Genomic DNA, 25,361 nt, shown 5'->3' on the forward strand with positions numbered 1-25,361 from the left:
CTCAACATCGATTGCACCCGTGCCATATTTCTGTGCACCAGGAATTGCATGGCGACGACTTTGAACGTCGTGTACAGTTCTGCCACTGGTCACAAGAGAAACTACGGGACCATGGCAGATTTTTTGCACGGTTTCTATTTAGCTACGAAGCGTCATTCACCAACAGCGGTTATGTAAACCGGCATAACAGGCACTATTGGGCAACGGAAAATCCACGATGGCTGCGACAAGTGGAACATAAGCGACGTTGACGGCTTAATGTATGGTGCGGCATTATGGGAGGAAGGATAATTGACCCCCATTTTTTCGATGGCAATCTAAATGGTGCAATGTATGCTGATTTCCTATGTAATGTTCTACCGATGTTACTACAAGATGTTTCACTGCATGACAGAATGGCGATTTACTTCCAACACGATGGATGTCCGGCACGTAGCTCGCGTGCGGTTGAAGCGGTATTGAATAGCTTATTTCATGACAGGTGGATTGGTCGTCGAAGCACCCATACCATGGCCCGCACGTTCACCGGATCTGACGTCCCCGGATTTCTTTCTGTGGGGAATGTTGAAGGATATTTGCTATCGTGATCCACCGACAACGCCTGACAACATGTGTCAGTGCATTGTCAATGCATGTGCGAACATTATGGAAGGCGAACTACTCGCTGTTGAGAGTAATGTCGTTACACGTGTTGCCAAACGCACTGAGGTTGACGGAAATCATTTTGAGCATTTATTGCATTAATGGGGTATTTGCAGGTAATCACGCTGTAACAGCATGGGTTCTCAGAAATGATAAGTTCACAAAGGTACAAGTACCTCATTAGAACAACCGAAATACAATGTTCAAACGTACCTACGCTCTGTATTTTAATTTAAAAAACCTACCTGTTACCAACTGTTCGTCTAAAATTGTGAGCCATATGTTTGTGACTATTACAGCACCATCTATCACAAAGCGAAAATAGTGGCCCAACTAAAACATTCATATTTCTTTACGTACTATTCGAATATGTAATAAAAAATGGGTGTTGCTATTTTAAAAAATGCAGTTGATATCCGTTTGACCTATGACAACGCCATCTAGTGGGCCAACCATAGCGCCATCTGGTTTCCCCCTTCAAGCCAGACGAGTTCCGTTTTGTGTAGTTTTTTCGTTTGATGCTTATTTCGTGAGATATTTGGTCCGGTGACGATCAATGAACCACCCTGTATATCTTTCCATACCTTCTATACGGAAGATTAAGTTCTTTCTCGGGTTTACATACAATAATTTTCAGAATATAAAAAAGTTGGAGCAAACTCAAAGCACCAAATTATAATTTATCATTTATCTTACCTTACGTTTTCAACTGAAATTGTCCTTAGACAAAGACTCTTCTTTGGATTATTTTCACACCATAAAATTTTATGCAGTTCGTCATTATATTTGTAACGTTTGTAAGGTACTGTGACTTTTATACAACGTCCTGTTGCTGCAAACTTCCTTTGAAGTCAACACTTTCCTTTCAACATAAGCAAATCTAAAATTTATCCATATATACAGTCCATTCCCTTATTGGTTCAACCATATAGTTTGCTCCAGTCATTTCTTATAACTAAGGTCTCTTCGAATAATTTTACCATACATATTTACAAGTAGGAAAAATATATGTTTGACTGTACAAATCCTAAATCACCAATACTTTAATCAACAAGAACTAATTTAAATATTTCTTCAAATTCTTATTGCCATAAAACCCTTTCATTATATGAGTTCCAGGTTATACTAGAAGATATGCTCCTTGACTAGGGATATCACTGACTTTGAATGGGATGGTGCACATCAATTGCCATTTTTATTCTCATTCTTTATCAGTGATGTCTTGGGGTGGTCATGGAGTAGAGCTCTTCCTCTCACTATGAAGTGCTGTATTTTCCCCAGTCCTTTGTCATAATAGTTTTTCCACTGGGCAGCCTTATCATTAAATGTTATAAAGGCTTGTGTCATCTTCTATTCCAACAATAGTTTAGCTCTAAGTAATTTAGGCAAGGGGTTAGTCCACTTATTCCTTTTAGTTTATCTGAAGTATACATTGAAGTGTTCAATATTTCCTCAAATGGTTTTAGATAATTAACCCACAAAATTTGTCTACTTGAACAGTGAGTTCGCATAAACCGACTGAGCTCTTCACATACTTTCTCCACCAAATTAGTGTCCAGCTGGTACTTATACAAAATCACCAACAAGCAGTAGTAAAATTCTTTTCCTTGTCATACAGAATCGTTTCTAGTTTCCCCACATGTGGGATATACTCATTCATAAGTTCCCATATTATTGAAGCACTTGTATTCATTCATAGTGCATATAATTTTAGATCTTTTAATAAACAGATCACACATACATAGCGGCTATCTCCATCACCCCCCTCCCCCTCCGACTGGAACGAGGAATGGGGCCATCCATGTCGATTGCAATTACGTGAAACGATTTGTTTGTAACAATTGGTAAGGACCCTTTATTAGAAGTTGTTGCCTTCTGGCAAAGTATATATTGTAATTCCATCACAGATGCATTTAATTGTACTGGCGACTAGTTTCGAATAACAAGGTTCATTTTGAAGCCAGGTCTATTAAACCCAAAATACACAACGTTATAGAAAAACACAAAAATGCAGTTCTTTAAATTTCATTAGTTGTTCGTTGAATTATAAAATGACTGCACTAACAGTTCTTGGTTAGGTGGCAGCCAATTTACACAAAGGTAAATATACACATAACTCTTAGTGACATGGAATGTCACACCAATTGCACAATGTAGATGTGTTCACAAAGTGCAGTGCTGTAGACAGCTCCATGAAAAATAACTGATATTGATAGTGTCTCTTTTGGTACCTGTCCATGTACCTAGAGCCAACACTCCATCACATCTCAGATCCAAACTACTCACACTCATCTTTGTATAGTGCATCACCAATCCTACCTGACAAGTAATAAATGCAATATTATGCTCCATTTGTCAAAATTAACTGTAGTCCATGTGTATAACAGACAATGCATCCATTATAACTACATCATTCTGGCAGTGATACGTGGACTAACATCATTCGGGAACAGTGTGCTGTCAGAAACATAGAATTATGTCAAATCCGCATTCGTTGAACACTGGTTGACACAGATCTGTGGTTATAACATTTCACTGTGACAAATCAACACTGATAACATAATAGCAAAATTCTAATTTTATCATTCTGTACCTATATATCTTGCTTATCCATGCAAGGTGATCTTAATATATTTTTGTTAATTGAATGTCCAAGAATTTTGACACAGGTCGTCGTATGAACACAATGCTGCTATTTCTTAGGCAGCAGAGGTTAATGTATGGCCGATAATTATTATATTTTGCCGATGTAACTGTTTTATAAGGGACGTGTTTGTCAAGTCTGTTTCATACGAATTATTCTCTTTTAAGGTTGTTAACATTAGAGTCTACGTGTATCAATAAGGTTTCGTCATTTTCAAAAACTAACAGCTAGTGATAAGTGGATGTCACAGTAAATTATGTAATTCGGATTGTGTTATCATGGATATGGTTAACATGTACATTGCATAATTTATGTGTATCTGGACTACAGTTAATTTTGACAAATGGAGCATAATAATTCCATTTGTTATTTGACATATAATATTTGTGTAACGCTGTATAAGATATGAGTATGAATAGTTTGGATTTGAGGTGTGATAATCGGTAGCTGGAGGTGAACGTTCAGATACCATATGACACACTAGTGACATCAATTATTTTTCTATGGAACTGTCATCAGCGCTAGTCTTTATCCTACTTCAGCTGTGCATTTTCGTGGTTTCTTATAACAGTCTGTATTTTAGCTTTAGTATATCTGGCCTGAAAATGACTTTATAGTTCGAAACTACAGTGAAGGGCCAAAGAAACTGGTACATCTGCCTAATATCGTCTTAGGCCCCGAGAGCACACAGCAGTGGTGCAACGCGACGTGGCATGGACTCGACTAATGTCTGCAGTAGTACTGCAGGGAAATGACACCATGAATCCTGCAGGGATGTCCGTAAATCCGTAAGAGTACGAGGGGTTGGAGATCTCATCTGAACAGCACGTTGCAAGGCATCTCAGATATGCTCAATAATGTTAGTGTCTGGGGTGCTTGATGGCCGGCGGAAATGTTTAAACTGAGAAGGATGTTCCCGGAGCGACATTGTAGCAATTCTGGACATGTGGGGTGTCGCATTATCCTCCTGGAACTGCCCACAATGGGCATGAATGGGTGCAGGTGATCCTACAGGATGCTTGCGTATGTGTCAGCTGTCAGAGTCGTATCTTGAGGTATCAGGGGTCTCATATTACTTCAACTGCACAAGCCCCATACCATTACAGAGCCTACACCAGCTTCAGCAGTCCCCTGCTCATATGTAGGGTCCATGTATTCTGACGTTGTCTCGATACCCGTACATGTCCGTCCGCTCGATACAATTTGAAATGAGACTCGTCCGACCAGGCAACAAGTATTCACTCATCAACAGTCCAATGTCGGTACTGACTGGCCCATGCGAGGCGTTAAGCTTTGTGCCGTACAGTCATCAAGGGTACACGAGTGGTCCTTCGGCTCCGAAAGCACGTATCGATGATGTTTCGTTGATTGGTTCGTACGCTCACACTTGTCGATGCCTCAGCATTGAAATCTGCAGCAATTTGCGGAAGGATTGCACTTCTATCATGCTGAATGATTTTCTTCATTCGTCGTTGGTCCCATTCTTGCATGATCGTTTTCCGGCCGCAGCGATGTCGGAGATTTCACGTTTTACCGGATTCCTGATATTCACGGTACACTTGTGAAATGGTCATACGGAAAAAGAGCCACTTCATTGCTATCTCGGAGATGCTGTGTCCCATCGCTCGTGCGCCGACTATAACACCACGTTCAGACTCACTTAAATCTTGTCATCCTACCATTGTAGCAGCAGTAACCGATCTAACACTTGCGCCAGACACTTGTCGTCTTATATTGGTGTTGTCGACCGCAGCGCCATATTCTGCCTGTTTACGTATCTCTTTATTTGCATACGCTTGCCTATACAAGTTTGTTTGACGCTTCAGTGTTGTTGCAAGTATTGTTAAACGCTACTGTGGCAGAATTACAACAATGAATTTGTCACTCAAGTTGCTGTTCTTGTCGTGCCTTCATGTTGAGTATATGCAAATAAGGTGTCCCAGAAATGTTGCGACAAATTTCGAGGGGGTAGAGCACGTCATAAGGACTCAGAATAGCACAGAAACTGATGGCCGCAAATATTGTTGTACGCCACTAGGTGGTGTTGCACATGAGAGTACCTGGCCCCCACGCTTTCCGGATTTATCGAGGGTTGATTTCTTTCTGTGGGGAACCATGAAATCTCTCGTCTATCGTAACCCTGGGGAGTCTCAAATGGATCTCGTCGCTCGCAAGAATCGTTTCCGCTCCTGCTACAATCAAAGAAACTGCGATGTGTTCAAGTATCTCTGGTAATCAATACTACATAAGCGTCAGGCATGCGTGGCGTCTGATAGTGCAAACGTCAAGTATCTATCGCGTCATTAGAGATGTATCAATGTCTTACACCATGTGCACTTATTACGTCAAAAAAAATGTTTCAAATGAATCGCTCTCTTGTTTCTTTTCCGTTCTGCGACCTTTGCTGCAACTTACCTTTGACGTTTGCGGCCACGACTTACTATGCAATTCTCAGTCCTTATTAAGTGCCCTACCTCATCTAAACGGTTGTCACAACATTTCTGGGGGACTCTGTAAATATACATTGTCTTACGACATGTTGTGTCTTGTGCAGCTTGTTGGAAAAATAACAGTATTCTTATAATTTACTGGTACACCGTCCAACACTTGGTGTGTATACCAAATTTAATGCTCTTGACATGCCTCAGGTATATATAGACACCATTTGTCCCATTTGGGATCACACCAATAGAATAGTACATTACCATGCAGTACAAGCTTCCATACCAAGTTTTCAGTTCGATTTTCCAACAACTGTTCCTTTACTCCTCTCCACCTTGGATCTGCATCTTGCAAGCTGACATATTCTTGCGCATGTCCAGGTAGTATCGTCAATGAACATTACCTTGCATTAGTAAGATCTTGAAATCCGCTAATTTCTTTTCGCTTTTGGATATATCTTTAATCTCTCTAGCAGGAAGTATGATAGCACAAATCCACAACACTGCTTTCGCCTGTATGATTTCAAAAACCACCCTTTTGAATCACTAAAGACCTTCTTACTAACCTTGTTTGCAATAACTTACAGCTGACAACAAAGCTCAGCACATGGTGATCACAATAAATTTTAGTATGAGTTTCTGCTAAATAGTAATGGAACTTGTGGAATGCCCATACTATAGGCCTATACTGTTGCCTGATAATCTCATTCACAATTTGGCTCCCAGTTGCTATTGTACAGGGTAGTACGCATTTCATCTATGTTCCTAACTTGGAATACACAAGCTTCGATTCCAGCAGATGAAGAATCGATCTCTAAACAGAAGTCTCAAAACTTATATGGGTGATAAAGTAATTTGGAACTAATTAGCATCTGTCTGATTTTGTCAAAAGCTACCTGACATTCCTCCGACCATAACCATCTGTCATGCTTCCATAAGAGAGGCAATTCAAAAATTGGTCTGGTAGAAAAAGACGATAAAAAGAGGCAAAGCCCAGAAATGCCTTCAATTGTTTGTTTGTCTTTGGTACAAGAAAAGATTTTATTGCTTTGAATTTACTTTCATCAGGGTGACTTCTGTGGTGACTATATGCCCTAGAAATATTAGTTTCCCTTAACGAGATTTTGGTTTTGGAGATTTACCATCATCCCATAATCTTGAAACTTTTCAAGACCCAACGAATCGAAACTTCATGCTACTCCCATTTGGAGGTTGCTATTAATAGATTGTCAGCATACCAAGTCTCGCAAGCCTGGGCCAAGGGCAGGGTGAAATATGGTAATAAAAACTCCGTGAATTATGTTCAAACCAAATGGCGGAATATTGAACTGATAAGTCCTTCCCGCAAATATGAAAGCTGTATACTTGTGTGATGCCTCATCGAGTGGTATCTGCCAACATGATCCATACAAGCTGATGTCAGTTAAATACTTTAGGCATGGGATCATTCAATTTGCTCTTCTATGTTTTTCAGGCGAGTTCTCATGAGTATAATAATGTTACCAGCCGAATTTTACTTCTTGCATTCGCCATCACTAGCAGTAGACTACCGTCTTGGTTCATCGAAGGTTCTGTAATGTTCCAGTAGAGCATACTTCTGATTTCTCTAGTTATGGCTGGCCTTTTAGCCCAAGGAATAGGGTAAGAAAGATACCAAAACGGTTCCGGTGATTTAACATTTAGATGACATTTATATCGTTTAATTATACGTAATTTCTCTTCCAAAACTTTTGTGTAATTTAACAGAGTACCAATCAAGTCTGATCACTGTTTTCACCTAAATAAATCGACTCTCATGCCTTTCGTTTCATCTGTTCTTTCCGAAAGTTGTGTTTTTAACCTTCGGTTAGGTGGGAACGTAATTCACAATTCTCTCTTACCTTGGGATCTACTTATTTGCCGTGGTAATGTTTAACATGGTTAACCCGAGTTTTACATAGTTCCATAACAACCTCCTTACATCAGCTATTAAAGTACTAATATCCGCTGAAATGGCAATCACAGCTTGTCTCTCATGGAGGAAATCAATTCCAAGTATGCAGCCCCACAGCCAAAGAATTAACTATTAATGAAGTGCCTAGCGATGCTCCATTTCCTTACCTTAACGGTAGGCGAACCTACAATTTTATTTCATGATCTAATGGTAGTCACTCTCAGAACAGGACAATTACTCACTAGCAAGGTGGGTGCGTCATTTTTCTCGCAAATTTTGCCATAAAACTTAGTGGACATTACACTTTCTGCAGTCTAGAATAATTGTAATGGGTTTACTCACCAAATAAGCTTTGAACGCTAACTGCCACCCTGTATTGTGGGTATTCTTACATTTGTTGGTATCAGAGTGTCCATCCTCTCTTATGGCAAATCCTTTATCGTACTGGATATGCTGGATTTCTCGTGTTTTCCCCTATCCTATTTCTCGACGGTCCGACAGGGGCTTAATGTGGTGAGGTTTAGTTTTTCTGTTACGATGTTGACTGTCAGTTCACATCGTCCGTCCCCATCCTCTCAACATTCAGTCCAGTCCAGTTTCGATTTATATTATATTCCCCTGATGGGTTTCGCCACTGTCTTTTGTTGTTGTGGTTTGCGTACCCTGGACTGAACGTGTTGTCATGTTTTCTTTGTTTTCTTTTTTTTAGGAACTGGTTGTTATTATCTTTCCTATTCTTGCTGCTGTTATTATTATTATTATTATTATTATTATTATTAGTATTAGTAGTAGTAGTAGTAGTAGAAATGTTGTTATTGTTATTACTGATTTACTGATACACTCGCGTCCTGATCCATTTGTCAGTCACTGAAATTACTGTGACTTTGTTCTCCATTATGATTGTTCTTGTTATTGTGCCGATTCTTTCTGTTTGGTGAAAATGTCTTCGTGTCTTCATGTATTAAGTTTCTTACATCTAATATAGATAAAAATTCTTTGCTGTTACCCTCTGCGGGCCGGAGTGGCCGAGCGGTTCTAGGCGCTACAGTCTGGAACCGCGCGGCCGCTACGGTCGCAGGTTCGAATCCTGCCTCGGGCATGGATGTGTGTGATGTCCTTAGGTTAGTTAGGTATAAGTAGTTCTAAGTTCTAGGGGACTTATGACCTCAGAAGTTAAGTCCCATAGTGCTGAGAGCCATTTGAACCTTTTGTTACCCTCTGACGCATTTACTAACTTTCCCTATTGAATACGCAATTTCGTATTTAATAAATGATAGTTGTGATACTGGGCTGTCCCAGTATTTTGTGTTGTTCAGATACTTGTCGAAGTATTTATAGCAACTTGCTTGATGTGACTGGAAACGTTCCGGATTGAACACTTCCTTTCTTAGTATTCCTTGTATAACAGCTAACCAACGTTTAGGTGAGAAAGCCTTCTCCAGTTCCAGTAGTAAATCCAGTAGTACTCATATATTTTGGTTACCCATAAGGCGGCACTGCCTTGGATAAAGCCAGTTGCAAAAGCTATCTTTTGAAACTTGGACAATGATATATGCATGGCACCATGTCTGCACATGAACCATTGTGTTTCAAGTTCGATCCTGAACAAAGTCTTCTTCAGTGCCCTGTGTCACTGATTAATTATCGTTGACTACATCCATCACCTTGGACAATTCCATTTTTATTTCATCTAATTGTTAACCTGTGTCACTACAGTATAGCAACAAATCATGTTTCTGCCATCTCTCGACTGTGAATATTTACCATTGCCTCGGATACACTACGTCCCTCCATTTAAGATGCAGAAATTTTTTTCGTCACAGGCTGGACTTTTGCATCTGCCAGTTGAGAAGAATGTTCATATTTGGATGCAATTCAAAAAGTAAATTCCTCCTTTAATAATTTTCTGTTGGATTCTATCTGCTCATTCCACAGCCCATCTAGTTCACGCGAGCTAATTTGTCTACACTGTCCGATAGCTTCTGAACAATTCTCGATAGGTTGGACTAAGTGTTTATTACTTGGCCATTGTAGTCTGATGATCTTTACCCTGCCACGTATACCTGCATGCGCTAATATCAACACAGCTATTTCATCATGTAATTCTTGAGCCAATGTGTCATGATTTGCTGACTATTATGAAATTTCTATCTGAATCACATCCTATTTTTCCGATAGTTCATAAGCCATTACCTTCTGTTCCTTTGATAACTCTGCAAACTCGAATGTCATAACATCCCGCTTAGTTGCCATTGCATTCTGTTTAGTTGCTACGGATCATAATTTTTCGCTTGTTCTTCAAGCGCGAAAAACATTGCATCTTGCTTCTTTGTAAAATCATCTACTCGTTTAACACTGTGGTCATGGTAGATTATATCGTTTCCAATATTTTAAATAATACTCCTAAGGAGTCAGTAGCTGTACATTCCCCGCCTCTACAGTGTTTGACTCACCCATATTATATAGGTGCACGTGTTTATTGTTAGACAAATCTTAAAAAGTTTCAAAAGATAAATTATCACTTGCATGCTTTAAAAAGTTAATTATATTTCGTATTAACATAGCAACTAGTGTCCAATAATAAGAGTTATGCTAAAAATCAATGTTTAACAAGAAATTATCTGGCAGTATCTGCCGTGATTGTTGGAATAGCACGTCATCTAAGCTTAGGAAAAAATTACAAAAATCCACTAGGGCCAGAAATTGCTTACTAACCAGCTGAAAACTATTGTAATAGATTTTGAGAAATTCCAACTCGAAACTTGATACCGGAAATATAACATAATAAAAGTATAACTATTAACGTGCGTGTATAGCTGTTCTACTGATAAAGCTGTCGTTGATTCAGCATGGTACAATTCAAGTCTCTCTCGATTCAGTCATTCTCTCCACTCAAGCTTCATTTATATCGATACAAGGAACGAAACGTTGCCGAATGGTTAGTACACACACATACACACATTCAATAGGTTACAAATCAGACTTTTTTTTTTTTTTTTTTTTTGGCACGTCATGGTCACCACTTTTATAACGGACCATGCATTTATTAAACGGAATATATCATTATCATTACTTAAATACCTGTCGGTAATATTTCAAACAAATGTTGCTTTGAAATATATTGCTACTGCTAACAATTTTAATCCCTGAAAATAAGACTTCGTCTCAAAAATGCAGGTTCCATGTTATAAGAGAGACTAACAATTTCAAATTATTCTGAAAATCTATTCCATCACATAGCATGGAATTCATAGCTCATTATATCTACCATTAACTCTTTTAAGCACTTATAAATCAATCTTCAGTTAAATACTATCTACCTTGAAATGAGGTATCAGAATTTTATGCAATCAGATCCACATACACCAGCAATTGTTGTGCATTAATTAATCTTTGAAAATACGTTTCACAGTATCTGGACTGTTTTCGTAGCGATCGCTAGCGACAAATACCAATTGAAATTTTCTCAAAAGCGAAATATGCAGACATATCAGACATCAGCTACGAAGGCTGATCAGAAGTCAAATCAAACGGCAGCTACAAAGTGAATCTTTTTCAGTCGTTTAATAGCACAAATTGTTCTCCATTGTTGTTAACAAGCTGCAAGGAACATCGCATGAAAATCTAAACTATTGCACGCAAATACTGTCTTTGACCAGCAGGTAACAACGCAGCAGCGGCAAAAGTTGCGCAAAATAAGAGCACTAAAACTGAAACACTACATACGTATATTGTCATCTCTTTGCTTTTAAGAAACAAAATTGTATGTTAAAGCGAGTATTTTTCCTCACAAGGCCATCCATTTCTCTTCACTGTATGAATACACTTCTCCTTACCAAACATTCTGTCAATGACACAGGTTACAGATAACATGTGGATTTAAGGCTACTCTCAGTATTCAGTTACTCCCTTGCTTTACCTTTGGTTATATTTTGTTGGCACCCGACTGAATGCTTCCCATTGGAATATATATATTCTGATTTCTTGCATGGACTGTTTAGTGTAATGGTTTAAGCAATAAGAGGGAAACCCGAAATGTTTCTTCTGTGCCATCTCTGTATTTCATCCTACCTTCCTAACTACGAACCACGATTTACCTGTTCTGCAGCTATCCCTCACTATCTTTAGCATCTGTTGTTCAGGGAAAGATATTGAAGACACAGGTAATATTGAACGAGGTAGACGTACCAAGCAGTTTTTGGCGTATAAGCTGTGCGTGAGAGATAGGTCAGAGCATAACAAATCTGATGTAATTAATAGGAAGTGTGTGCACAGTCTAATTATTCGTTAAAGTCCACGGACGTATCAACAGCGGAAGACGCGTTAAGGTTTAACCTTTTGTTGTCGACAGTCGACATTGGAGTATTAAAAGACAGAACACTAGTTCATGTGGAAAGGTTGAGAGAGAGAAAAGGGCATGTTTAAACTATTAGTCCGCCATTCATTAAAAGCCCTAGACTTCACAGTCTTGGTCACATTTCACTGTATTTTATTGAACGACCGGTTTCGGCTTTACAACCATCATCAGATCTTTGAAAGAGAACGTGTAGTCGGAAACAGTTTGCGACCACGCGTCCTCTGTGCTGTCGCTGTTTTCAGAACGGCTATAAAGCCGAATCATATTATCTGTTCAAATAAACTAAAATATGACATAAGCTGCGAATTCTACAGTTTATTGCACCGTTCGGCTGGATTTACCCTACGGAAACAACTAGAAAATTAAATCAAGAAAGACAGATGAGTATCTAATCCACCTACATAGGGAGAAACGATCATCAAGATAAAATAGGAGAAATCAGGGCTCGCACTGAAAAATTTAAGTGCTCGTTTTTCCCGCTTGCCGTTCGAGAGTGGAACGGTAGAAAGGCAGCTTGAAGGTGGTTCATTGAACCCTGTGCCAGGCACTTTATTGTGAACAGCAGAGTAATCACGTAGATATAGATGTAGATGTAATCCCTCTTCTTGCGATTAACACGAATGCAGTGTCTTAATCAGTCCAAGATCCGCATGGAGAGGAGTGTGGGCTATATTATTGCAGTTGGAAATGCATGAACTTCAGCAGAGCAGCTGATACGGAAACCGCACTGGCTGTTGAGAAGATGTAGTTTAATGGTATGATTTCACTGAAAGGGAATGAATTTAGATAAATATGTAGGCGTTTCAAAAAGAATATATCTGTTTCGAACGCATGTATTTATCAAACTGTAAGACTTACAACTACGAGAGTTGGGACACACCTTTACGGTTCTCTCAAGTTTAGGTTACAGATGTTCAACATGTCTTCCGTCAGCGAGATGAAGCAAACCGCATCGATACTCAAGTTCCTCCCATACTCGAGTAAGCAAGTCCGTCGTCACTAATGTTATGGCAGTACGTAACCGGTTCTCCAACTCTTCTAGTTTCTTTAATGGTACTGGTACGTAAAAGTTGTCCTTCATGAAACCCCACAAGAAGAAGTCACAGGGCATCAAATCCAGCAACCGTGATGCCCATCTGAGAAGTACTAAAACTCCGGTTGTCTGATGACCAATCCAACGGCTCGGTATTTTTTTTTCTTTTTTTTTACTAAGCTGGAAAGTAGCTTCATCACTGAACACGATGTGCTGTACACAAGTGTTATCAATTTCAATAGTATTCTCAAGCTCGTCAGAAAATACCACCACGTTTGTGTTTGTCGTCATGATTCAGAGCCTGTAAGAGCTCCGACTTGTACCGGTTCATAATCATCCGACATCTCAGAACACGTCAAACTATTGTTATAGGTAGTTGTAGTCCCGACTGGAGGGAGAAGTTTATTTTGTAGCACTACGTTGGAAAGGCGGTTTGAATTCAACACGAGGGTGCTCAGGATTCTTTCCTCGGCATATCCATCCCGTGTCTACAAACTGTCGATTCTATCTGCGGATGTTCCAACCATTCGAAGGGTCAGTTTGGTATGTCAACCTGGAGTGTCTTTGCACTGTAATTATAGAATTGCACTTCGCAAACTGGAGAGCACTACATTATTTCTGATGCGGAGTAGCCTTCCATGTGATGGAAACTAAGCAAAGAGAAGACAACCGACATTTGGCGGCAAAGACTATAATCTGGGCAATGTGTTCGTTCCTCCAATAAGAGAGCCATGGTGCAGCGATCGACAGTTTTGACAACATTATACTTTGTAATACTACATTCCCTTTTGAAACACCCTGTATATCTGAACTCTAAGGCTAGCTACATTTTGGACTCACCGACCCTTAGGATGAACCACGCCGCCGGCCCTACAGGGATATTTTTGTAAAACAGCACTTCAGCGCAGTTTTCGAATTAAAAGGTCGTAACGCAATCTTTAAGATTTATATTTTAACTGTGTAAAATTTTGCTATACACTGGTACTTTGAAATGGAATGATGAGATTAAAAATGAAAGGAGTTAAAACCATTAAGGTACTACTCAAGATGGTGTGTTAAATCGATGTAAAGAACTTTATATTCTTAAAAAAAGAACAGAATAAAAACTTAAGTTTAATGTCCACGCAAAAATCAGTACTCCAGTTTCAAAAATAATGGAATGTAAACATAAGCAGTTGGTAGTTGGGTAATTTTTACGACAAAAAGTATTTTTTATACATTGGAATTTAAAAAAAACACGTTTGTTTATTTTACTTTTGAAGTTCCCTCTAAAACGCTCATGATGGTCATGTGACCTTGCCGGGACGTCACGAGTCAGTGAACTACCAATAATCTCCCGATTGTTTAAAGAATCGAACTCCGTAGTATAAAATAGCTTCAAACGTCTGATTGCTTTGCTAATCAGTCAATGTGTTAATTATTTGACGTTAAGCATGTAAGTCAGAAAAGGTTTAGGAAAGGTTTGAAATTATGTTTAAAATTTGTTGGAAGTCGCTAAGTGCTTTTGTTATCAAACACTGGATGAGTGTAATTTGGGAAATTTACGCTCCATTCTAAGCAAAAACTGGGTTTTCATCCATCTCGATTTTTATGAAGTCATATTTCCTGAACTGTGTGTGGTAATAATTGGACATTGTCTGAAAAATCTGTTGCGTATACAGTGGGTAGCGAAGAAGCAATAAATTATAACGTCGAGTCTAATGCGGCAGTTTTACCACACGAACAGCAAAAATATACGAGGGCACTTTTTTTCGATCGCGAAATGACAACAGCAGTGAAAATCTAAAATGTTTGATTTGCATTCACGTACATCTTCCAGCTACTTCTCCACGTAGTCGCCACTCCAATTTAGACATTTGTCGTAGCGTGGTACCAGCTTTCCAGTACCCACGTCGAAGATCTGTGCCTTCCTCCAATTCTATACGCTGGTGTGCAGCTCGTTGTCTGCGCCAAACTGCTCTCCTCATAGACACCGTTTCAAGGAATCAAAGAGATGAAAATCACAGAGAGACAAGTCCGGACTGTATGGTGGGTGATCAAACACTTGCCATCGAAAAATCTGCCGGAGCACCTTTGTGGAAGCTGCACTGTCATGATGAAGGACTATGCCTGATGACAGCATTCCTCTTCGCTTGTTCTGGGCTGATCTTTGTACGGATTTTCTCAAGCCACATGATCCACTCACTGAACAAGATCATCGGTTCACAAACGCTTCCTTCCTTGACTGCCTGCATGACTAACGTCTGTACGTCCTGCTTCAAAGTTCCTACACCATTGCCGCACTTTCCTATCACTTACGAGGGTAACGTTATGTGAACCGGCCAATGATTATAAGAAATATTGAAATTAAATTTTAATTGGTTTTGGAAGCTGCGAGATGGACAACCTGCAACTGGGTCTGTGAACCATGAATCATGAACTGGGCTTGCCGGTTAGTAACATACACTTGTGACGAAAGCTTAGGGACGAAAGTAACTTTCGTATGATGTGTCGCTGTCAAGTATCGTAGCTCGATGAAACTTGGACCATACGTACAAAGAACTCCTACAGTATCGTACGGAAGGTAACTGAAAGAAATATGCAGTGATGCGAGCAGAAGTGATACTTTTATTCAGAGGTGATAATTAACTGAAGTCATAGCGATTTATGATGGTGCCCTGGACATTACAAAAGTCGGGACATGGTTCTTAACAGGGTATGTGATGACCATAGAAGGCAGTGCGTGGTATGGGACGTGCTCCAATGCCGGCCACAAGGTTGAAAAAGAGTTCTTGTGGTAGAGCGATCCGTTCCTCCAACAATGCAACCGACAACAAACGGATGGTCGTTGGTACATATGGACATGCTGGAATACGTTCTGCCAACACATCCCACGAGTTCTCGATGGGATTTAAGTTGGGGTAACGGGCAAGGCAGACCTCTCCAGAATATCCTCTAGTTTTAAGAGCTCCTCCACCCACGCAGTTCGATGTAGTCGCGCACTGTCATTCGCAAATGTAAAGTCGGGGCTGAACGTAGCCCTCATAAGACGCACGTGGCGAAGGAGTACAGTGTTGCAATAACGTTGACGGGTGAGTGCATCGTGTTTAAAGATTTGGAAGCCTATGCAACATTAGGCCCACACATCACAAGACTTGCACCAGCAAAACAATCACACTTGACAAATTGTAGGAACACGTAATGTACCCAGGAACATTAAGAATCATTTCCCACATCTTGTAATGTCCAGTGCACCACCACGAATCGCGGTGACTTCAGTGTCATTACTATCTTTGGGTAAGTCATTTCTGTTCTTCTCATTGCGTATTTCTTTCAGTTTCCTTTTGCACTATTCTGTACCAGTTCTTTCTACGTATAGTCCACGTTTCATCGAGCTATACTACTCGGCAGTGACACGTGTTACAGTTACTTTCGTCCTTTACTTTTGCACACCAGTGTAGTTGGGTATGGAGAAACACGCTTTCTGCTATACTGAAAGTCGCTTAAAACTGACAGTATTCCTCTAACCGTTCTTTTAAAAGTTGGGAGTTATGTGCTGCAACTTGGAAACTGTGAGTCACAAAACCTCTTACTTATGAATGTTCCCTACTACCATTCTGTATAGCTTGTATACATTAGCAGCAATATGTACTTCTATTTTTATATTTCTACAAGAACAATATCTCAGTGAAAGCAAGCGCTCTAAATTCCGATAAGTGTCGCCCATATATTATGATCTAAAATAGATTTTGCTACTCTACTTTTCAACACGAACAATAACTGTGCAAATTAGTTACGATATGTGTGGTGCCAATTACACTAAACTGAATCTGAATACGTCTAAATGAAACTGAATACAAATATTTTATACCAACAGTAAACATAATGACTTCCTCTTCCAACAATCACAACACAATCGGTATCTATTGCGTATTGAAACTTTGCTCTGTCCAAAAAAGCCCTTACTAAGTTACATGAGGACTTTACAACCGAATGCAGTTTCCTAATTCAATCTCGCAACGTTAATTTATGCCCTGCGATTAATTTTTACCCGCGCAAGAAGCAATTCAGCTCTGCTCAATCTGCTAAAAGATGTTATATGCATTGTTGAACTACATGTACCTGAAATAAATCAATGAGCGACTAACTTCCTTATTTCATTTTAAACTGACTCGCTAAACGAGAATATTTTGCTGTCTTTCCCAAAATGCAGCTAACTGTCCACTGTCTCCACATCCCCTATTCTCAAATACAGTGTACTCTTACCGCAATTTATTACGAGTGACTAGTTGTTTGGTTGGCTTGGTAGTTAAAGGCACTAAACTACTAGGGTCATCAGTCCCTTAGTGGCTACTTGCATCTATTACACTAAGTAACCTTGCTACGAACTTAGCAGTCTTTTGTAGTCTCTACTTCGCACTAGCAAACGAAAACGAAATTAACTTTGGAAACTGTTTTGAAATAAACTGGACTCACTTACGAATGTTAAGTGTGTTTGTAACTGTGTGAATATTAATTAGCCTATTATCTTCCAGAGCATGTAGTAGACAACTATGGGTTCGTTATATATAGAAACGAGATGTAAACTTCACATCTTACCCTTAGTGTCGTTTTGGTAACTAATGTTTCCTATCAAAATATACACTCCACATGACTTCTTTTAATCTACGAACCTTAGAAAAAAATGATGATAGCTGTTGTCATCAGACTGAATTTATTTTAATTTTGAGAGCTTTAGCAAATGAATTTAAGGAAGCACTGCTACAATGCGACCAATCAAAGACGTATGTTCCCACTTTTTTATGTTAATGAACCACACAAACATTACGTTAAATGCACTTTTACACTTAATAAATAATTTAAAGATAGGACTTAAGCAAAATAAATTATAGGTACCTGAAATGACTTACTGAGCAGGGTAGTGCAGTGGTTAGCACTCTGTATTTGCATTCAAGAGAATGACGGTTCAAACTCGCATCCAGGCATACTGATTTAGGTTTTCCTTCATTTCCCTAAATTGCTTAAGGTAAATGCTGGGATGGTTCCTTTGAAAGGGCATGAGCGCTTTCCTTCTCCATCCTCGTCTAATCCTAGCTTCTGATGACCTCATTATCGATGGGACATTAAATACTAATCTCCTCCTCCTACTCCTCCTACTCCTCATCCTTGAAATAAAATCATAACACCTTTTATAAGTAACTGTCAACACATTAATTCAAAATCACTTTTCATTACAGTTTATGTTTACTCAAATCTGATGTTCTTTTACAAGAATAATACCGACATAAATTACCAATAGCTCGCCTTTTTTGAAACTGTACACTTGAGAATATAGTGCAAAAAGGCCGCCACAGATTTTTCATTTCTCGTATTATTTAGAAAGACCAAACATACCATAATGTCTACCTTTTAAAACTATTCTCGAAGTAAGATTATGTATTTCCTGCAAGACTGTACCTTAGACTAGAAATGCCTTGCATCTGCAGCTGTGATTTGCATGAGATGACTTATTACTGCAGTAGTAATAATTATCATCTTGCTCCATACACTGCACCACTGTTATCACAAAAAGTTAGTATCTTAAATTAGTTAGTTAGTTGCACATTTCTACATATTTGAACAATTCTTTTATCGAAACAATGTGAAATGACCGTGCCATTACATGATTTCACTCCTCCACTTGAATCTGTATGCTGTATGCCTAATTCTGTAGAAAAGTCATTCCATAAATGGAAAAGGTATGGTGCACCAGAAAATCCTATAACAACGCAATCAGCTGGGTAAGTCTACTGTGCAACTTCTCTGATAAAAAGTGTTCCAGAAACGAAATAACAAGGGAAAAGCTGGGCCGTGCATATACCTAATTGGTTCAACATTTTGTAGGCTAATACAACTCTTCTCATTATAATAAATTATAGCATCTACAGGAAAAGCCTAGACCTTTCAGATATGATAGTTTTAACCCTTAAATATATAACAATGTACCCTTCAATTACTAATCTCAACATAGTTTTGCCATTATTTTATAACATCGCACTCCCCATATACTTCTTTAAATAACAATAAATAGAGAACACACTATGTACATATAAAAGTAATGTTTTTTCATTAGACTTGCCACATATTTTCATGGAATATCCTACAATAGCAGACACAATCAAATTTACCCTCACATCAAATGTAGCTATTTTGTGAATGTAGTGTAACATTTATCAAACCAATAAAATATTACACTGCAATATTTATATATTTCTCAGTTTTATTTGAATTTTTAATTGTTTTATATAAATATTATTTAAATAATGCTCTTCTTCATCACACTTAAACATTCACATTTTTCAGCATGATAACACTCCACTGAGCATCTTCAATTTAACACAGCTTTCTGCTAAATATTCATTTTTCAGTTAGATTTACATTAAATTTATCTCCATCTTCACATTTCATTTACATTGCTGAATGTATTGTATTATTATATTCACCTACCATATTCTTAACTAAATCACCCCATTTATAATTATCTTGAAGAGCAAATTTTACCACATTTTTCTTCCTTCAATGTTCTGTTAAATCTTTCAACAAAAGATGCTTTTAATATTGAAAAAGTTGACTAATGGTTAATGTTGAATCTTTTTATAAGTTCTTGAAAATATTTCTTGTAAAATTCTTTATAATCTGTTTACACTTTCACAGACATATAGTGACAAAATTTTTTTCAAATATTTCTGAAACATTTTTACCAGTTTTATCATTAATAGGAATAGACACATGAAATTTTGAAGAAAACATCAGTTAAAGTTAATAAATATTCACAAACTTTATTTTTTATGAAATTCCTTTTAATTTTCCAGAACTTATATCTACTAAATCTGCTGGACACAAACAATCTACATCAAGATAAGCAAAATTTCTTGTTTTGAAAGTTTTTCTCATTGGCATATGTAATTTATTGACAATTCCTTATGAATATTAACCTTGCCAATATTTTAATTTTTTTCAACAAATCTAATCTTTTGTTTTAAAAATTGTGCAAATTCCTTCAATCTTTACTATCCATTTGTAGTTGTTATTTGAGGATGACAAGTTTCAGTAATTTTTTTGCACTTCAGACACCAAACATGATCCTCCTTAATGACTGAGAATGAATTTTAATCTACTTTTATGTGGAATCAATTCACTGAATAAAATTATTTTTACATCTGCTCAATTATTGATTGACTGACTATTATTATTATTATTATTATTATTTAATATTGATTCTCATATACACTTCATGCAATATTTAAATCATTAAATGTCAAATTTTGTTTCTCTTTTTAACAATGACAATAATTTTTTCATTGTAAAACGATGTTAAAAATTATAAATCTGTTGCTCATATCATGTGAAAAATGCAAAATCAGTCATTTGTTTATCATATATGTTTCTTTCTAAAACATTAAACAATGTTTTATATAATTTTCTAGGTCTTTATTTAGATTATTAATCTCTTCACTAACATGAGCTCTACTGACATAATTATCATTATGAAGCTATCCAATTTTTTCATTAACATCTGTTTTAGTGACATAGTTACTAAATTGCGATAAAATACCTGTGTATTTCGCTTTTGTAACAAGAGTAATTAATACTTAAACATCTTTTGGCCCTTACATCTTTTTTATCAGTTGGGTCATTTACATCTTCTAATATTCTGTCATTAAAAATAATTTAACTGTCACTTATGTTAGTCAGTTCACTATGTAATTATTTTGCTATTTTTTCATTTTTGGATGAAAACCATTTTTAATTTCATTTTTTATTTTTTTCAGTCATCATAGTTATACTTCTCCAGTATGTTGCATATTTTCAAAAATATCGCTTTATTAAATTCCAGATTTCATTAAAGTTATAATTATCTGTTCATAACTTAAGCACCTGTAACCATTTATAGCTTCATCATAATTTCTTATTCATTCAATATTCCAATGTAATTCTCTTTGAACTAAATATTTAATTAAATATGTTGGTATATTGTGACCTAATGAAATGTATACAGTTTTTGTACTATTTGTTTTATAATAACACACCCATTGTGTATCAATATGATTCGATGTATCTAAATTCACTTTCCCTAATTCAATTTTTTTGATTTATTAGGTAATTTATTAATCATAAAACACAACAAATTGTATGACAAGATTTTATAGGTAAAACTTACTTTTACCATTTTTGAACATCTTTAACTTGAACCATTTTTTCTAGTAAGCGATTTTATCTTTTTCTGTTCTGCTAATTCATCTTTTGTTGTCTATGATGAGCTGATTTAGTCAAACATGCTACTTTTTTTTTGCTAGATATTCAATATTTTTTTCATTACAGATAGATGAAATGTTATGATCAAATTATCAGAAATTTTGCTTATCGCCCTGTAGGGCTATAGAAACTTCATTTCTGTCTCTCCCACTTTTTCAAAGGTAAATTTTAATTGATGTAGCTTTAGTTTTGCCACTCTTTAACAAAGATTAATAGCTGCTGAAATTATTGATTTACATAGCATAAAAATTTAAAAAATTATAAATGCAAACATTTTTATCTATTTCTAGGCCTAGTCCTAATCTTCTTTCTCCACACATTATTCATCCGACCCCTGCTGCAGCTAAACTTTCTCTAATTGACTGATCTTCAGCACAATTCTTTCTTTTATGATATCTTGAATTTGCTCACCTTCTTTATGTCCAGATTCTAATAGTTATAGTCTCTTGAACAAATATAATGTTTTTTACATACTTCATCTAAGTTATTTGTACCTTGACCTCCTCTTGCTAATCTGTCTTCTAATTTAGTTTGTGGACCACAATAATTATAGTTTGGAATATGCATTTTGAATGGTAAGTTGTTAATCAATATGCTAATTAATCCTTTTCCATATTTTTCAGTTTTCCAATGAATGGTATAATTGTTAAAAAATTAGTTAAATGAGGTAAATCTTTAGCATTATTTATGGTAAAATCATTTATTTTACTAGTTAACATTTTTGATATACATACTTATTCATTATGATAATTCTTATTTCCAGCTAATTCTTCATCATAAATTACAGCTAATCTATTGATTGGATCCTGACACATATCCAAACATATTAAAATGGTTTTTATGTATCTTTTTTTATTATACCTTCCCTTGTTTACTCATAATTTGGAGAAATTGCCGCTAATTTTGGAAAATAGACCGCAACAATTTCTATTATTAGATTATTGTGTTTAACACCTCTAGTTAATTTTATTTCGTTTGGAGTCTTATCAGGATATAGGCTTCTTGAGTCAAATACTATATTTGCATTATCTCATAAATCACTAAAATCAAATTTTGTATTTACTTAATCATCCATGTAATATTGCATAGCTAAACATTTATGAGTCCATCTGTACCTTTGGACTGTCTTCACCAATCATTAATTTATCTCCAACAAATTTTCCTGGTAAATTACCAATACATTTAAAGATAACAACCAGTCTTAATCCAAAGTCTTCACTCTCATTAATATATTTGATCATTATTTCACTTTTATTTCTCTTTAAGTCTGTTTTTATTCTGTTCTTCATACTTATTTAATACATATTGTATTTCTTATTAGCTTAATATATAATTAATGTGTGGTATATCTTCAAATGTTTCTAAGTGTTGATAATGATATGAACAACTTGTTTTTCCAATATTCTGTTTCCTTCGATAGCATTTCGTTTTCAGGCCACATGTGGCCCATCGGGACCATCCGACCGCCGTGTCATCCTCAGTCGAGGATGCAGATAGGAGAGGCATGTGGTCAGCACATCGCTCTCCTGGTCGTTATGATTGTTTTCTGTGACTGGAGCCGCTACTATTCAGTCAAGGAGCTCCTCAATTGGCATCAAGAGGCTGAGCACACCCAAAAAATGGCAACAGTGCATGGCGGCCCAGGTGGTCATCCATACAAGTGACAGCCACGCCTGACAGAGCTGAACTGTGATGATCGGATGGGAACTGATGTATCCACTTTGGCAAGGCTGTTGCCATTCCTTCAATACCTTTTATCATATTATCATCTAAACGTTCACTTCCTTCTTTAACTATTTCGATTGCATCAATGACAGGTTGGTCTTTTTTATGGTTCTCAGAGTGTGTTCTCAGTTGTTTCTTTCATTTTTTAAATTCATTTTTAATTTTTCAGCTTTCTTCTATTTCATTTACTTGTTTAATAAGATCACATTGAAAAATTTCAGCTCATATGAGATGCATCCCAAAAGTACGTTTCCCAATGTTGTTTCCTTTAAAGTAGACATATTTAGTTGGGAAAATTGCACATGCACAACAGAACTATGACATAGCAATCAAATGCTGGCCAGACAATTTCTGCCTACTGTCAGTACTGTAGCAGCAGTACCCTGAAATGGCGCCTCTTACTTGTTCTCCCTCTGCCTTCGAGGATTGGTCAGTTATAAGGTTCCTTGATGTGCGAAACATAGCCCCCATTGAAATTAATCATCTGCTCTGTCAGGTCTATGGGCAGAACGTCATGTCAGACACATGGTACATTGCTGGTGTAGGCTTTTCTGCAAAGTTCGACAAAGTGTCCATGATGTTGAGTGCAGTGGGTGACCATCCCACATCAGTGATCACCTGGTAGAGCTGTTGTGGCAGTGTGTCCTGGAGAACCTTCACGATTAAACCCTCAACAGCCGTTTTCTGCAGATATCGTAATCAGGGGACCAAAAATCCTGATGAGCTTTGATGAAATGAAACACTTTGGAGCAGTACTGACTTTTCTGCAGTGGTATCATGATGGTGGGGACGAGTTCCTTTTCAGGATCACATGGGTGAAGAGACACAGATTTGTCACTTGACTCCATAAACAAAGCGACAGTCAATGCATTGACATGACAGTGAATTTCTCGTTAAGACGAAATTAAAACAGATTGTGTCGATGCAAAAAGTGGTGTGCATGGTGTTCTGGGACAGGAAGGGCGTTCTGCTCATTGACTTCCTGCTCAGAGGTGAAACAGTGAATGTTGACTATTATTGAGAAACAATGCTGAAAATGTGATATGCCATTGAGAACAAGAGTGAAACGCCTACCGCAGGTGTTGTAAGTGTTCCATGAAAATGCTAATCCCTATATGACTCAGCATGCAGCAACTGTTTTGCAGAAGCTCATCTGGCAGCTGTCTGATCATCCAGTATACACTCCTGATCTTGCTTCAAGCGATTTCCATCTCTCCTTTCACAGCAAGAAATTCCCATCCTCTGGCTAGTGTTTTGACAATGACGAAAAGTTGATGACGACTGCCACACACTGGTCCCAGTCACAGGCAGCAGATTTCAATGACACAGGAATAAAATAGTTGATCCCAGTTCTTTTGGTGACTATCGACGAAAAATAGCTCAAACATTGCTATTCATGTTGCCAATAAAGTTTTTCATTTAACTATGTTGTCTTTGATTTACAAAATAGGAGAACTTACTTTCTGGATGCACCTCATATTCTACTAGAATTTTATTGAGATAAATATTAATAATTATTAAATTTGATGTTCAGCATTCATTTAAATATTTAAAGATTAAATAATTTACATCAATGAATGATTTAAATTATATTCATATGTGTATAAAATTAATAAGATGACGTATTTTACATTTACAGTTACAGAAAAGAAGCATTAACCACATGAACATAGGCCACACTTAGCTTCATTGTAAAATGTTGGCTAATTTTTTCTAATCTTTCATACTGTTCTAAATCCTCAAGATCTTCTGTAAATTCGTTTTTATTTTCATGTAATATGCAATCATAGATTTCTGATATCTTTTTTAATAGATATGTAGTACTAGCCATTTAATTAAGATAGAAGAACATAAGTTGTTTATGTAGTGAAGTTGAATATTACAAAGGAGTATGTCACAAGGAAAACTTACTGTATTTTTCACTTGGACATTAAGATCAAAATATGTTAATTTTCGATAAGCCAATTATAATGATTCTGAAGATAAAATAGGAGATACATTGCCAGAAATGGCAAAACTGTTGTAGAGAATATGGAAATTCATGTGCCAATAGTTAAATGCGAACGAAGTTATAAGCTTGAATAAGATGTCAATTTCTTTTTACAAATTACAGACAACTGAGGTACTGGGATTATTATAACTCACATTATTTGATAGGCCTTATTTTATATTTGTTGTGATTAATATTAACCATAACAATAATCAAGTGATTGTATATGTGAAACTATGCACATTATATCTGAGAAAAATGAAATTAAATATTTTGCAAGAAATACGGAATTTACAGGTACTACATAATTATCTCAATATGT

The sequence above is a fragment of the Schistocerca nitens genome, chromosome 4 (genome assembly GCF_023898315.1).
Source record: "Schistocerca nitens isolate TAMUIC-IGC-003100 chromosome 4, iqSchNite1.1, whole genome shotgun sequence".
Taxonomy (NCBI): domain Eukaryota; kingdom Metazoa; phylum Arthropoda; class Insecta; order Orthoptera; family Acrididae; genus Schistocerca; species Schistocerca nitens.